This window comes from Lepisma saccharinum, unplaced genomic scaffold (genome assembly GCF_977018435.1).
Source record: "Lepisma saccharinum unplaced genomic scaffold, izLepSacc3.1 HAP1_SCAFFOLD_415, whole genome shotgun sequence".
In the NCBI taxonomy this organism is placed as follows: domain Eukaryota; kingdom Metazoa; phylum Arthropoda; class Insecta; order Zygentoma; family Lepismatidae; genus Lepisma; species Lepisma saccharinum.
The window spans coordinates 47,555-61,786 of record NW_028143116.1 but is presented as its reverse complement, the minus strand read 5'-3'; positions in this window follow the sequence as shown (position 1 = coordinate 61,786).

Genomic DNA, 14,232 nt, shown 5'->3' with positions numbered 1-14,232 from the left:
CTTCAACGAACTCCTGCCTTCCATGCTATCTAAACTTAACGGTCTGTTAATTATACACTTGAATAGCATTTTGACCCAGTATGACGAGGATGTGGGCAAAACTTTCTATGTATTCAACAACAACTTGAATTATTACCAGTTCCCCATCTCCGGCAAACTTAAGTTCAACATGAATCCCGAGAACAAAGGGGAGGCCAAGGTTTCCTCTGGTAAGAACATCTATCGCATCAAGCATGATAGGATGGATGCGACTACAACGTACGATGTGTCTGCTGGAGATCGCCTGTACGTGGAGCTCTTGGACGACTACGACAAACTCATCCCTCTTTTCATAGAAATGAAAATCACCTACCCTATAATAAATAACCACAGTGGTAACACTGCCTAACTATACTTTTGGTCACACCAAGCGCGATGATCACGGCGACGAGCTACTCATGCTCGACGTCAGGGTGAAGAAGCTGCGAAGCGACCTGCAGTCCCTGCAGTCCACGCTCAACTCCAGCCTCCAGTCAGAGATAGCCAGCCTGCAGTCTCAGTGCCTGTACTCCGTACTCAAAATTGACGCCGAGCTTAAATCGCTGCTGCAAAAGTACACCGACCTCGCGTCAATAGACAACTTCGACAACTTGGAGCTGAGCGTAGGCAAGCTCCAAAACGAACTTGTGAAGCTGCAGCAAGCGCAGACCTCCGATGTGGAACAGCTGAAGCGACACTTGCAGGACCAAACGAGCACCATCCAGACTGAACTACAAAACATTATCCAGAGTATAAAAACTCAAGATGACTACGATCGCGTGAATGCAATTATTGCCAAATTGCCCGAACAGTTTCAGTCGTTCGAAATTCCTACGTTGGAAAGCATCAAGGCTGAGCTTCAAACGGACGCTTTGCATGCAGCCATGAACGAAGTCAAAACTAAACTCCAAACGCTACAGGACTTCATCGACAATCTACCTTCGTCCAGCGAGCTGAATGCTATTACCCGTAGCGTGGCCAACATCAAACTCCAACTTGAGAAATACGAGGATTTCGGGAAGCTGCTAGGTATATTGAGGATGCTCTCGCCGTCATCAAAAATGATCTGGCAAACGTACACGAAGCAGTGGAATCCAAACTGCATGGCATCAGGGATACTCTGGCCAGCGTCCAACAGCAGATCACAAAGTTGGAAAATCTAAACACCGAATCAGAGTTGTCGCATTTTCATCACTTGATGGACGACATACAGGCTAAGTTGGAAACTTTGCAACAATCCACCCCCACCCAAGACGACATAACACAATTACAAGAAGACATACGCGCTGCTGCTGCTGCCTCAGAGTTGGATGCGATGAAAAAAGCTTGGGAGTCGCTCCAAAACACGGTGACCACCCTGCCTACCTCGCAGGAACTGAAAAGCGTGAAGAGGGCTCTCAACCGATTAGTCAAATCCGACCACATCAAAAGCATCCAAACCGAAATTGAATTGCTTCGGGAGTCTGTTGCAACCTTACCCACCAACCAGAACATAAGCGAGCTACATGCCTTGTTTGCGGAAATTAGAACCCAGGTCCACGACCTCGCAACCCAGAGCTCCAAGTTGACACTCGTGGAAAGTCTACGCCAATCTGAAAGAGCAAATTGGCAGCATCGAGGCGAGCCAGGAATCGGCCATAAACAATTTCAGTACCCAACTACATGAGTTAAACGAAAAATTCAAGAGGCTTATTGTCGATGTGAAGATCAAGCCCAATTACGACACTGTTGTCCGTGCTATCGACAAACACCTGGAATCGGTGAACGGTAGATTGGAGGATGTGGAGAGCGAGGTTCGAACCAATGTAAACACCCTGAACGCCAGCATCGACAATCTCAAGTCCACCGTTGTCATCGAACTGTACAGCATTCCAAACAGGGAATTTTCCTCGCTCTTCCATCCGGGTGCCAAACTTTACATGCTGACTCCTGCCAAAGCCTATCACCAGTTTTTCATCGCTGGGACACTTCAGTTCGGCAAGATTTCATAATGGTCTTTGCCTCACGCAACCCACTACCCAACCATGACCGTGACGAACATCAGTGACGAGCCTAAAATAAGAGGAGTGGAGTTGGTCGATTTCACCCACCCCGAAACTCGCGAGACTGCCTATGCCGAAGATGCCACTCAAATTATCGACATAGAAATTGGTGATAAGCTGTACATAGAAAACCCGGCATTGTCTGCGGCCAGAAATCCCATCCAAGCTATATTCTTATTTTCACGCAATGTCTAGGCAGGCTATTGTGAACGAGCTGCACAAACCTGCACGGCGAAACTACAAACGACTGGCGGTGACCAAAGGCATAGACGACTTGTGGCAAACTGACCTTGTGGAAATAAGCAGTGGCAATTTTAAAAAATTACATAAAATCAGCAAGGGATACAAGTATCTTCTCACCGTTATAGAAACATTTTCAAAATTTGCGTGGGCTTTACCCCTCAAGGCAAAAACAGGAACCTGTGTAGTGGAAGCATTCAAAACTATTTTCGATGAAAGTGGCAGGCGACCTCGATTTCTTCAAACACAACGGAAAAGAATTCTACAACTCTGTCTTTCGACAATTTATTCAAAAACAAAATATTCAACATTACTCGACCTTTAGTCACATCAAAGCCAGCGTAGTGGAACGTTTCAACCGAACTCTCAAAACACGCATGTGGAAACAATTCACGCTTCAGGGGAATTACAAGTGGCTCGACATGCTTCCGGAACTTGTTAACAGCTATAATCACAGTTTGCATCGCACGATAAACATGAAACCAACTGACGTCAACAAATCTGACGAACGACGTTTAATTTCTACAGTTTATTGTCCAAAGTACAAATTTACAAGCAAGAAACCGAAATACAAAATTGGAGATCAGGTGAGAATCAGTAAAATTAAGCGTGCGTTCGAAAAAGGCTTCACAAAAAATTGGAGTACGGAACCTTTCACCGTAGTTCGAGTCTTACCCGGAAACCGTCACACGTATATAATGAAAGATAATCGCGACGAAATTCTGAAAGGAAGATTTTAAGAAGAGGAACTTTCTAAATGGCTGGGACTCGAGGGAAAAAAGTTGGATAGACGCAAACGAGGTGATTGTGTAACGGGTGCTTGGGATATGGTATGGCGACTGCCAGATTTTCCATCGGAACGTCAGGATAGGAGAAATGGCGAGCTTCTACCCGACAACATTCGCTACCTCATTGTTGGACCTTCTGGATGTGGAAAAACAACGTTGCTTATTGATAATTTTCTTCTTGCACCCAACTGGTTAAACTGGAAGAACAGGCACCTGTATGTTTTCTCCAAAATTTTGGAGCAATCGAAGTATCGCCAGCTGTCGAAACTGTACGAGGGACTAGGCATAGCTATATTTGCTTCTGAAGTGATACCACTAGACTGCTGTCTCGAAAATTCGGTGGTGGGTTTTGACGATGTGATCCTGGAGAAATTCGCAATTTTTTTTACTCAGGGTCGGCACAGAGGCATGGACTGCTTCTATCTTGCTCAGACTTTTTCCAAAATCCCCAAGCAGCTACTCCCGAGACAATGCTAATTTCATTTGTTTCGTCAAGACTACACCAATTTAAAACACGCTTACGATGATTATGTAGGTGGGGACATAAACTACAATCAGTTTTCCAAACTTTGCTCTTCATGCTGAAACCAAGATGATTTCGGATTTGTCACAATAGACATGACGAGGAAACCCAATAACGGAAAATACAGAAACAAAATTAATAATTTTCTAAATGTTGCAACGTTACAAGAAACGTCTTGACATATTATAAATAACTACATACAAAAAAAAATGAAACGCAAACTTGCAGACAACCTGAAGCTGCGTAGCTACCTTGCAGGCTCAATTGCCAAGAAGTGTACTGCTTTCGCAAAATTCTGTAACTCACAGGGTGGAACTTGTGTCTGCCACGGAAACCGTAGACCTGGGTACCATCGGAGAGCTTTTGGGATTCGAGAACAACACAAAACTCGAACCTGGCATCAAGCACATCGGTGCTAACATTCCTAAATTTCTAGCCATCGAGACTCTGAACATACATTGCAATGTGGCAGAAGGTATGATCACCAAATCCTCGGACGGCATCCCAGGGAGTCACAAGCAAACGGGTATTATCGCTACGTTCAAACCAAACTCATGGAGCCAATTATCTACACACCCTCCCCACCGAAAACTTTCCTGTATCTCGTAATCGCATAGACAACATAGAATTGGCAAATACCAACGAGAAGGGAGAGGTGGTTGATTTTGCAGGAGCCACGACCACTGCCGTCGTTTAGATTAACATATAATAAATAACCATCATGGAGCAAATCAAAAGTTACGAGTTGCAGTCCTTCCCTCCCAATCGTCGCACGTTTGCCAATCTCAATGAAGCGAATCGAGAGATAGAATACGACGTGGACGTCGGGGATGGATTCATTCACCCTCACAGAGCTGATTTGTATATCAAGTTTGATGTTGTGAAAAGAGACAACGGCGAAGCATTTCTTGCCAATGCAAATTTAAGACTTGTAGATAATTTTGTGCCGTACCTATTCTCGCAGGTGGAAGTTAGAAAGCATGGCACCGTCATCGATAGGGTTGACTACCCCGGGATTACCTCTGCAGCTGTGGGAACACTGAAACTCTCCAAGACCGATGCAGCATACTGCCAGGCAGGGGGATTCGAAGCAGGTACAAAAATCAAAACTCAAAGTCACACAGTACTGTTTCCCATGCGTCTGCTTCCTGGCTTCTTATCCGACTACACAGAGATTATGTGGAAGGGTAGTTTGCGCGTTACTTCTCGCAGAAGCACCAACGACAACGATGCGCTGATGCGTTACAACACATTGAGTGCAGACGATTCAGCACTTCCCAACACACTACCCGATCCTGTCAAGTGCATCATCCTGTCCATGGAGCTGCGCATGCCCGTAGTGGAATACGAAACTAACTACGCTCTCAAGTACAAAGCAGACATTTTGAAGAATCCCCAAGTACCCATCCAATTTTACGGTTACCAGTGCGTGCAGAAACCTGCTTCCGGCAACCATTTTGAATTTGACGTGACCACGCAGTTTAACAGCATCCGGTACGATATGCCAGAGTTTGTGGTCGTGCTTTTTCAGACGGGGGAGGACAACAACCAAGAAAAAGATTCGAGCCAGTTCGATAATTGCAAGATCAAGAACATCTACCTCAAAAATGGCTGGAACGAGATATTCACGCGTGAGAACTACAACCTGAATATTGCAAACAACGACTACCTGAAACTGTACGAGGCATACACAGCTTACAAGAGAGTGACCTCCGGCAATGTGGACGTGTACTACAACCCCAATAAGTTCATAGCTCGCAGACCCATGTTTGTTATTAACACATCGAAGAGAAAGCAGGTGGTTGTTAACGATCGCACCAACATCAAAATCGTGTGCGAGTTCCATGACGCCTTGCCCGCCAACACCCTGTGCAGCGTCATTCTTATTGCAGAGAAAACTTTTGTTTATGATGTCAAGAATGAAGGAGTGACCGAACAGTTTTAAGTACAAGAAAAAAAAGCGCATAATTCTATAAGAAATTATACTGACCGTAGATTCAAACATTAGATTTTTCGTTAACCTGCAACGCAGTGTCCAGGATGTACTGCGAAGAGTGGAGGTTGATAATTGAGCATACTTGAATTAGAATTTAAAATTTTGGGAACGTCAGCACTTAGGCTAATTTTTGCTCCCGTCACATTATACGGGGACCAGCCCCTTTCCATTACAAATAACAACTCTAACGTTGCATAACTAAAAATTTTAAAATGTTCTGACTTTCGTTAAAAGCTGAGGTTGTAAACAGGCACTCGGCACACACAAGGACAAAAAAACAGGACAACACACACAAAATTATACTGGCCATAGTGCCAGTCGCCAGAGCCTCGTTAGTCATTAGTCCAGGGTGGACTACGTGGAAGTGAGGTAGACTTTTGGGCGCCTACGTGGAAGGTACCCCTTACACCCCAATTGAGCATACTTCATAGAACATCTTATATTTGTGGAGAAGATTTTTTGAGGATAATCTGGAAAAAAATAATAAAATTTAATTTTGATGCATATTAGAAATAATCACACTTGAGCGCTCAAAAAAAAAAGCTTTCTCTTTTGGCCCTGCGTGTGCCCCTTTTTCGCCCCGTAGGACACGGCAGGGAGTTAATTCCGTAAAAAAAAAATCCCAAAGCTCCACCTGTTTGCATATGAAGATAAACACTATTGTTCTAGTATCTTGGCTATATTAAATTGGAACTTCTGTTACATGAGTTGTTTTTTTCATACATACTATTTACTACATTTGAGGCATGTCTTACTAGTTTTTAGACGATATTGGCCCCACGGGAGCGTGTGAATCCCACATTTCAGAACACACCTCTTGTCGTCGCGTGCGTCCAAGGCAACCTTTCTCACCTCGTTGGTTGTCAACACATGGTCGACACTCTGGATGCGCTGTTCCACACCTAGAATTGGCGTCCTAGTTTGAAGAGTCTCGACGTAATCCTCGAACTTGATGCGCTCTTGGACGACCTGCCTGCCCACACCCTTAGCTTTTTTTGTGATGGAACCCTCTGCCCGAATAGCATAGGCTTTGGCGCGAAGACCTGCAAACTCAAGAATTACATCACCGTCCTTCTCGTCTTTGAGTTTGCCAGGCACCTTCTTGTTGCGAGCCAGGATTTTGTATCGGTTCGGCCGGGAATAGCCTGAAGTGTCAAAAAGGTTCACAAAAGTTGGTACCGTGGCTATATCCCTATATGCGTCGCCCGTGCGAACGTGGTACACCAAACTATCTGTGTCCGTGTAGAATAGGCTGATATTGTTGTTATAGTGCTGGCGTAGTATCTTATAATATATATAAAACATGTGCAGCTTGCTCAGGTCTAATACTGTGGCACCAACATAGATTGGCTTGTTGAGCATCACCTCGCTCTTGAAATCAGCGAACTGATTTCTTCTCGAATCTGTTCCAAGTTCGCCGTTTCAGTTTCCAGTCGTTTCAGCATACGTGATATGTTCCTTTTCAAAGCGTGTAATTCTTTGGAGGTGGGGAGATTGGCCACCCTACTCTCGAGATCGCTCAACGAACTTTTGACGTCGCTCGAATCGGATAGTGCCGTCACCGCCGTTTTCAATTTTTCCAAATCTTTGCTCGAAGGCACGCTCGTCCGTAACGATTCCAAGTCACCCTGTATGTTGTCCAGTACGTGATGAAAATGAGCAAGGTTCGTTTCGACGTTCAAATTTTCTAAATATTCGATCTTCTGCTGAACCGTGCTTAACGTGTCTTGAATGCTCGTCAACGCTCTCGCTTCAGCGTGAATATTTTTAATTTCTTCGATGATCAACTCCAGAGACGCCTGAAGCGTAGCGATGGTGGTTTGAATGTGTTCGAAATCTTGATAAGCCTCCAATTGAATTTTTATGTTCGCGACGCTTTTACCGATGACCTGCAGTTCGTCTGACGATGGAAGGTTCGTCATGGTATCTTCCAAAGTCTGTAACTTGGATTTAATTTCTTCCAACGTGCCGGTGAATTCTTCTTGTAATTTGGAAACGACGACGTGCAAGCGTTCTACATCAATATCGTTCACCACGGTTTGAAGTCCAGAGAAATTCTTTTCGATTGCGGAAGTTCGTTCTTCGATTTCGAGTTTCAATTTTTCCAAATCTTCATTTTTCGATTGAAATTGCTGTAATTTGGCCAAATCATTTTGAAGCGAATCCACGCTCAACTGTATATTTTGAACGTTGTCGTAAGAAGGTACGTCGACATAATTTTTTATTAGCGTTTTCAGTTCGGAATCGATTTTCAGAATGGGGTCGAGACATTGCGTTTGGAGCGTAGCGATCTCCGACTCTAAACTTTTGTTTAAGGTCTCCTGCAAAGCGATCAAATCGCTCCTCAACTTCTTAACACGAACGTCCAGCATGAGAATCTCTTCTGCGTGGTCTACACGCTTGGTGTTGCCGAAAATGTCGTTAGGCATTTTTGGTTAACGGTTATTTATAATAGGATAGACGATTCGTAATTCTACAAAGAGAGGAACGAGTTTGTCGTAATCTCCTAGGAGTTCCACGTAAAGTAAATCTCCTGCAGACACGTCGTACGCCATGTTAGAAACCACCTTGTCGTGCTTCATTCGAAAAATGTTCTTGCCGCTAGAAATTTTGATTTTTCGCCCTTCGTTCTCCGGATTCACGGTGATTTGAAGTTTCCCACCGATCGGAATTTCATAGAAATGTAAATTGTTATTGAAGACGTAAAACATCTTGCCCACATCGTCATTCACTTTCGTCCAAATGCTGTTGAGGTGTACAATTAGTAGACCATTGAGTTTAGATAACACAGAAGGTAAGAGGTTATTGGTATTTGGTGGTGCAGTGTCCATATTGATCTCTTTGCGGAAGCCAAAGAGATTCATTGTCCTTGTTAATTATTTAAATTTCTACACACTGTGCCTTTTGTAGATCGAATAAAAAAAAGAGAAGATTTTATCTGCGGCGATGCAATTCAAAAGGCTCGAACCTGTAATTATGTCATTAAATCACGATGAAGAAGAAAAAAGTAAGAGTTGAATTTAATGAGCCTCGGTTTGGAGCGGGCTTAACGACATAATAACAACTTGCAACTTTTCATCGCCTGAGGGCCCCTCTTTTCCTCCGTATATTTTGAAGAATGGCAAAAGACACAGCGGACTTCATGGCTATGGGGTTACAGTTAACACACGTCACATTTATCGCTTCCATTGCAGTGGCCCCACTCTCTCGTGTGAATTTCACACTCGAGAACGCGTACCTTGTTGTCTCGGCCATCGAGTGCTACTTTAGTTACACGGGTCGTGTACAAATCATGCAATTTATTTGTAATGCGATGATCGGTGCTGAGTTTTTTTTCACCATGAAAAAGGCATTCTTTGTAGTCTTGCATGGTGAATTTGCTGGTACTTATTTTTCCCACCCCCTTCGCTTTCTTGATCTCTTTTTCTTCTGCAATCTTTACACAGTACATTTTGGCACGAAGCCCCGCAAATTCGCTGATGTACTTCCCGCCAACTTCGTCTTTGAACTTTCCAATCGTCATTTTATTTTCTGTCGAATGCAAGTGATGGCCTGATGGTAAGTTGCTAAAATCAAAAAGATGCTTCATCTTAGTCAGATCATGTTCGAGGCTTGGTGTGTTTTGGATTAGAAAAATAAAGCTATCCGTGTCAATGTAACATATTTGGATGTTATCTCCATAAAAGTGTTGAAACTGATCGTAGTACGATTGGTACATGTGCAATTTTGATAGTTCAAGGACGGTAGCACCTATGGCAATCGGCTTGTTGAGCATCACTTGCTTCTTGTTCTTCTCGACGAATACTAGATTATCGTCGAAAATGGTGAAGTTTTTGAAGTAGGGGGACGCGACGATCTTCTCAAATTTCTTTTCGTCCGTGACCAACGTTGCGTCGATGTAATTCCGCACGTTCTCCATCGTCTTGCCGTAGATGGCGTTGTTAAACAGTTTGTACAGATCCTTGTCTGCAGGCGATGTCGATTGCGCTCTGCGTCGCGTGTTCTCGGCTATGTAGGGTTCGAGCCACCTACTCTGCCAGAACTTCAATCCTCTATGAACTTTCTTCAGCTGCAAACCGTGACTTATGTAAAATTGGAGGAGTCGGTAGTGCAGAACGTAATTCCGCTTGTTCTCCATGCTTAGTATGAGTTTTGGCTCCGATGATCCTCCAGGTGGCTTCTCTTTGGTGGGGGCCAGGGCCAATCCGTGATGTTTCTCGTGAAGCGTTTCGGGATAATCGAGATCCACTTCCAAGAAACAGCCCCATTCGTTATCTTCGCTCCAGTTGAGAAAAAAATCCTCGCAGGAGAGTTCCTCTTCGGTCATCCACGCGTAGTCGCCGATGGGAAGACACTGGGACATGGAGTGGCCGTACAGGTTGTTGACATCCCAGTAGACGATGTAGGTGGTGGGCTTCGATGCATCGTAACCAGGCGTATGAGGATTGTTTGCCTGAGCATGACGTCGAGGACATTGGACGATGCCACCGCGTATCGCACTCTCCATGAAGGCATACTGTTCCTTCTCTGCGATGAGCCCCAGTTCCACGTTGGTGTATTTCATCATCGATTCCCAAGTCAATCCCGGCGTCGTGAAGAAATACGCAGGATCCAACTTGTAGATTGAGATGCATCTCTTGCGAAACGATTCGAAAATGTCCATGAGAAGTGTCACGTCCAATTTGAGATAGAGATCGTGATAATCACGAAAAGTTTGGCAATTGAAGGCCGTCCACACACTACGAGCGTGTTCGTAGTCCTCTTCGGAACAGACGTCCTCCGTGAGATGAGAATAAAATGCCTCCCGGGGTGGAAGTTCCGTCTCGTCAAATTTGTCGAAATCGTTGACGTACTCGTAGGGGTAGACGCCCTTGCGACGCAACAGATTCAAATTCTCATCTCTCCCCGAAAAACATTTTTGCTTGGTGGCCACAAGATCTTCGTCGCCAAGTTGAGCTGCAAGGGTGGCCAGGCTGGAGGACAGGAAATTGTACGAGTCCAGGATTCGCACTTCCACGCTTCCTCCTTCTTCGAGAGGGATCCACACCCTTACAGCAATATACTTTTCGCTCGTTCTCGGAATGATCCTGATTCGAGAAGTTATGTTGTACAACTCCTTGACGAACAGATGCGTGTCGTATTTTTTCGTGTAATGCAGAAACACGACAACAAAATGCGACTCCTTAATCTTGAGATTGCAGGAATTACAGATCGTGCTCAGGAATAATCCATTCTGGTGGTCATGGTGTACGACCTTGTGATTTTCGGCGGTGAAAGCCTGGTTACACTCCGTGCATCTTGTCGCCGCGTCATGTCTCCGCTGTTGTTCCGTCGTGAGAGCAGGTGGAGAAACGTAAGAGCCTTTCAGGCTGGGTGCAAGTTCTCTCGCGCATTCCGCTATCTTCTTAACAAAATGTTTTGCCGCATCAGGTCCGCAATACAAGATGACATCATTTAATTTTTCTCCGTAGATGGAGAAACTGCAAGGCTCGTGGTGAAAAATTTGGATCGTGCTTGAGGTAGAGGGATCAGGGTCGCAAGACGTCATGGGAACTTGGAAGCTTTCAAAGTCGGCATAAAGGACAGCGGGATGGTGGAGAAGAGCCTGGTGTTTCTGAAATTTCATCTTGGTTCCGGGTTCCGGCATGACATCTTCGGGTTCTGCATTCACGGAGCCAAAACACTTGTGCTGTTCTTTCATCTTCTTTCCCCCGCGAAAAATTCTCAAACATCGATCGCAAATTTTGATCTTATCGTGATCCTTGCTGATCTGTCTTCCTACTAATCGTGAGAAATTCCGTATCAAACTGTAACGGCGGCCATCTACAAGCAAGAGTCGAATTACATTATTCTGGCTTCTCGCAGGTCTTAACACACGAATATTGCCGGAATCGTCAACCCCAAACACAGAAATATCGATATCTTCTCCTTTTTCCTCTCTATAGTTTTTTCAAATTGATTGATCTTATTCAGAGGCACAGGATAGGAAATTCCTCTCATCATATTCTCGTATCTTCCCTCATATCCTCTGTAATTGGACATACGTTCGGGGTTAACATTATTAGCTGGGTGTAATGCGGCGATGACAGACCATAAGAAACTCTTCGCATCATTACTTTGTATGTTCAACACTGCATTTTGCTTTTTTTTTTGTTTTTGTTTTTTTGAGCGCTGCGTAAAGGTTTGAAATTGCAGACTCGAAGCTCTAACATGTGGCTGCGACCGCAAAGACTCCATCCACTTCCTCTACCTTCAAACGCTTCTTGTTTTTCTCCCAGATGCTCGAACAGCCGTGTCACAATTTCCTCCAGATCGTCGTGATTGCCCTCATGTAAGCCTTCGCACCCTACGTAAAAGCTGAAAGTGCTTGTCTTGGACGAGACAACTTTCTCATACAGCAGGGTCAAGACGAGATGAATTTTAATTGCAACATTGATGAGGCAATCACGTAATTGATCTACTAACATAGATTTCACATTGTCGAGGAAGGTGCTCGAGTCACATTTTTCGTCACTTCCAGATTTATACGTCATGATGCGTGCACTTTTATTCAAAGCACCGCCTTCATGCGCATCAATGCGAGATTTCTTTGCCTTGGGGACTACGACATCATGTTCCGGTAGACGACATTTTTTCAAATGCCTAGCAATATTAGGTTTAGAAATTAATTTTCCACAGTTGCGACATGCCACTTTCCCGCAAGGACCGGAGGGACCTGGTTGTGATTCCATTTTTTTCTCTGTTATTTATATATATACAGAGAAATTTTTTGGGGGGGTTGTGGTGGTGGTGGTAGGGGAAAGCACACTGAAACAGAAGGAAAAAAAAGTTGAAAAATGCTAGACATTTTTTTCCTTCCACAAGTGCATATATATATTAGACGCGAACAGTATGTGCACTGTTGTAGGAGGTAAAAAAATATGCGACATGTTAGTGTGTGTCAATTTTTATGACTCCTCTGAATATGTGTGTGTCAGACGCAAAACAAAAATAAATATATATATATCATGAAAAAAAATAAAACTTACCTTTCAAGAGAGATAGAGAGACTTCAAAATAAAAAATTGTAGTTCACTAAAAACTTCCTATGTATGTATACTGTCAGACAAACAAATTAAAAAACACTGAAACAGGCACGATTGACGTTCACTATGATAATGATGTACAAAAGGAGAAACTGGTGTGTTATATAGGAACCCCCACCCACTCGACCCCCTTTGGTTAAAACATAATGAGCGCTATAGTCAATGTCCTAGCAATAAACCACCTTTTGACCGATTCACCCATGCTATACTTTTTTTTTCAACAAAAGACTTTTCGATGCGCACAATATCCTGTGGGGGACAAATAACAATGAACGGGCGTTGACAGTTCCACCCATGCATGTATTGTCGATCATTTCCTCGGCCTCGTCAGGGGGTTTGGTGTGTGAAACGGGCGACCCCCAACAGCACAAAACTCAACCATGCCTCAAACGAAACATGTGGACGCCTCGTTTCCTGCTTGTGATTCGATTGTTATCGGGGATGTGGCGGATTCTTTATTCATGACCCGTGGAGGCGGAAAGAACGTGAATTTTACGATCGTCTGCAAAGGTTCCACGCATTCGCTAATTTGATCAAACTTTTTTCACGTCGATGCGGCGAGATGAAAAAGCGTCGTCTACCAATTCGAAAATATATTTATATACGGTTGAGGTTGGTAAATATGTATGACCAGTAATCGCAAACGCCAGATGAATAAATCGACCAAATTTGTTTGATGACCGAAAAAATAGATGCGAATAGACGATCTATCTGACAGGCCCGGGTTCGTGCGTTCGCAGATGTTGCGAGTGGAGGATGGCCCAGATGAAAATTATAAAAATCGTGTGGAATTTAATATCAAGTGAGGTCTTTCAAATTCTTCCAAGAGAATTATTCTCGCGTTTGGTTCTTCGTACTCTCAACGGTAAAGGATTGATTGCTATTCTTAAATTATTTTTATCGGATACTACGGTCGACCACACTCTCTCCGCTCGCATTATATCATTTTTACGAAACAGCGGTGGTAATTTTTTTCTTGGATCGTTTTGTGGTCGATATCGGCCAAACGGCCTAATTCAAACAACATAATCAAATGCGGTATCCATTGACGTACAGGAAATTGATACAAACTTAAAACGTCGTACCATCTACGCAACGGACGAACGTGAAATTCTAAAACGATACGGCGACCCAAAACATTGAAATTGGGAAGTAGATGTGGTTGGAAATTGAAAGTTAAATTGTGCAAGCTCGAAAAGAGTGCTGACAAAATTTTCGATTCGAACCAAATCCGTTTTCATGAGCGTTTCAAAACGAATTCGATATTCTCTTGGAACACTATCATTTATTATTTTTTCGTTTGAATGTGTCGCTTCCAGACAATCTAAATTGAAATGATCCGAGATTACATTTCTGAGTAGCACGGGTGAATTTTTAAACGGCATAACTTTAGTGAGGAAAAAACGCAGCCGTTAGAGAACCTTTTTTTTTTACTTTTTTTGGTTGGGCACCACGCACCCCTGGCGAGGTTATATAGGGGCCAGGGAATCCTAAAAAAAAAAAACAATTATTATTTGTTTGTTTGTTTGCGTCACACAAT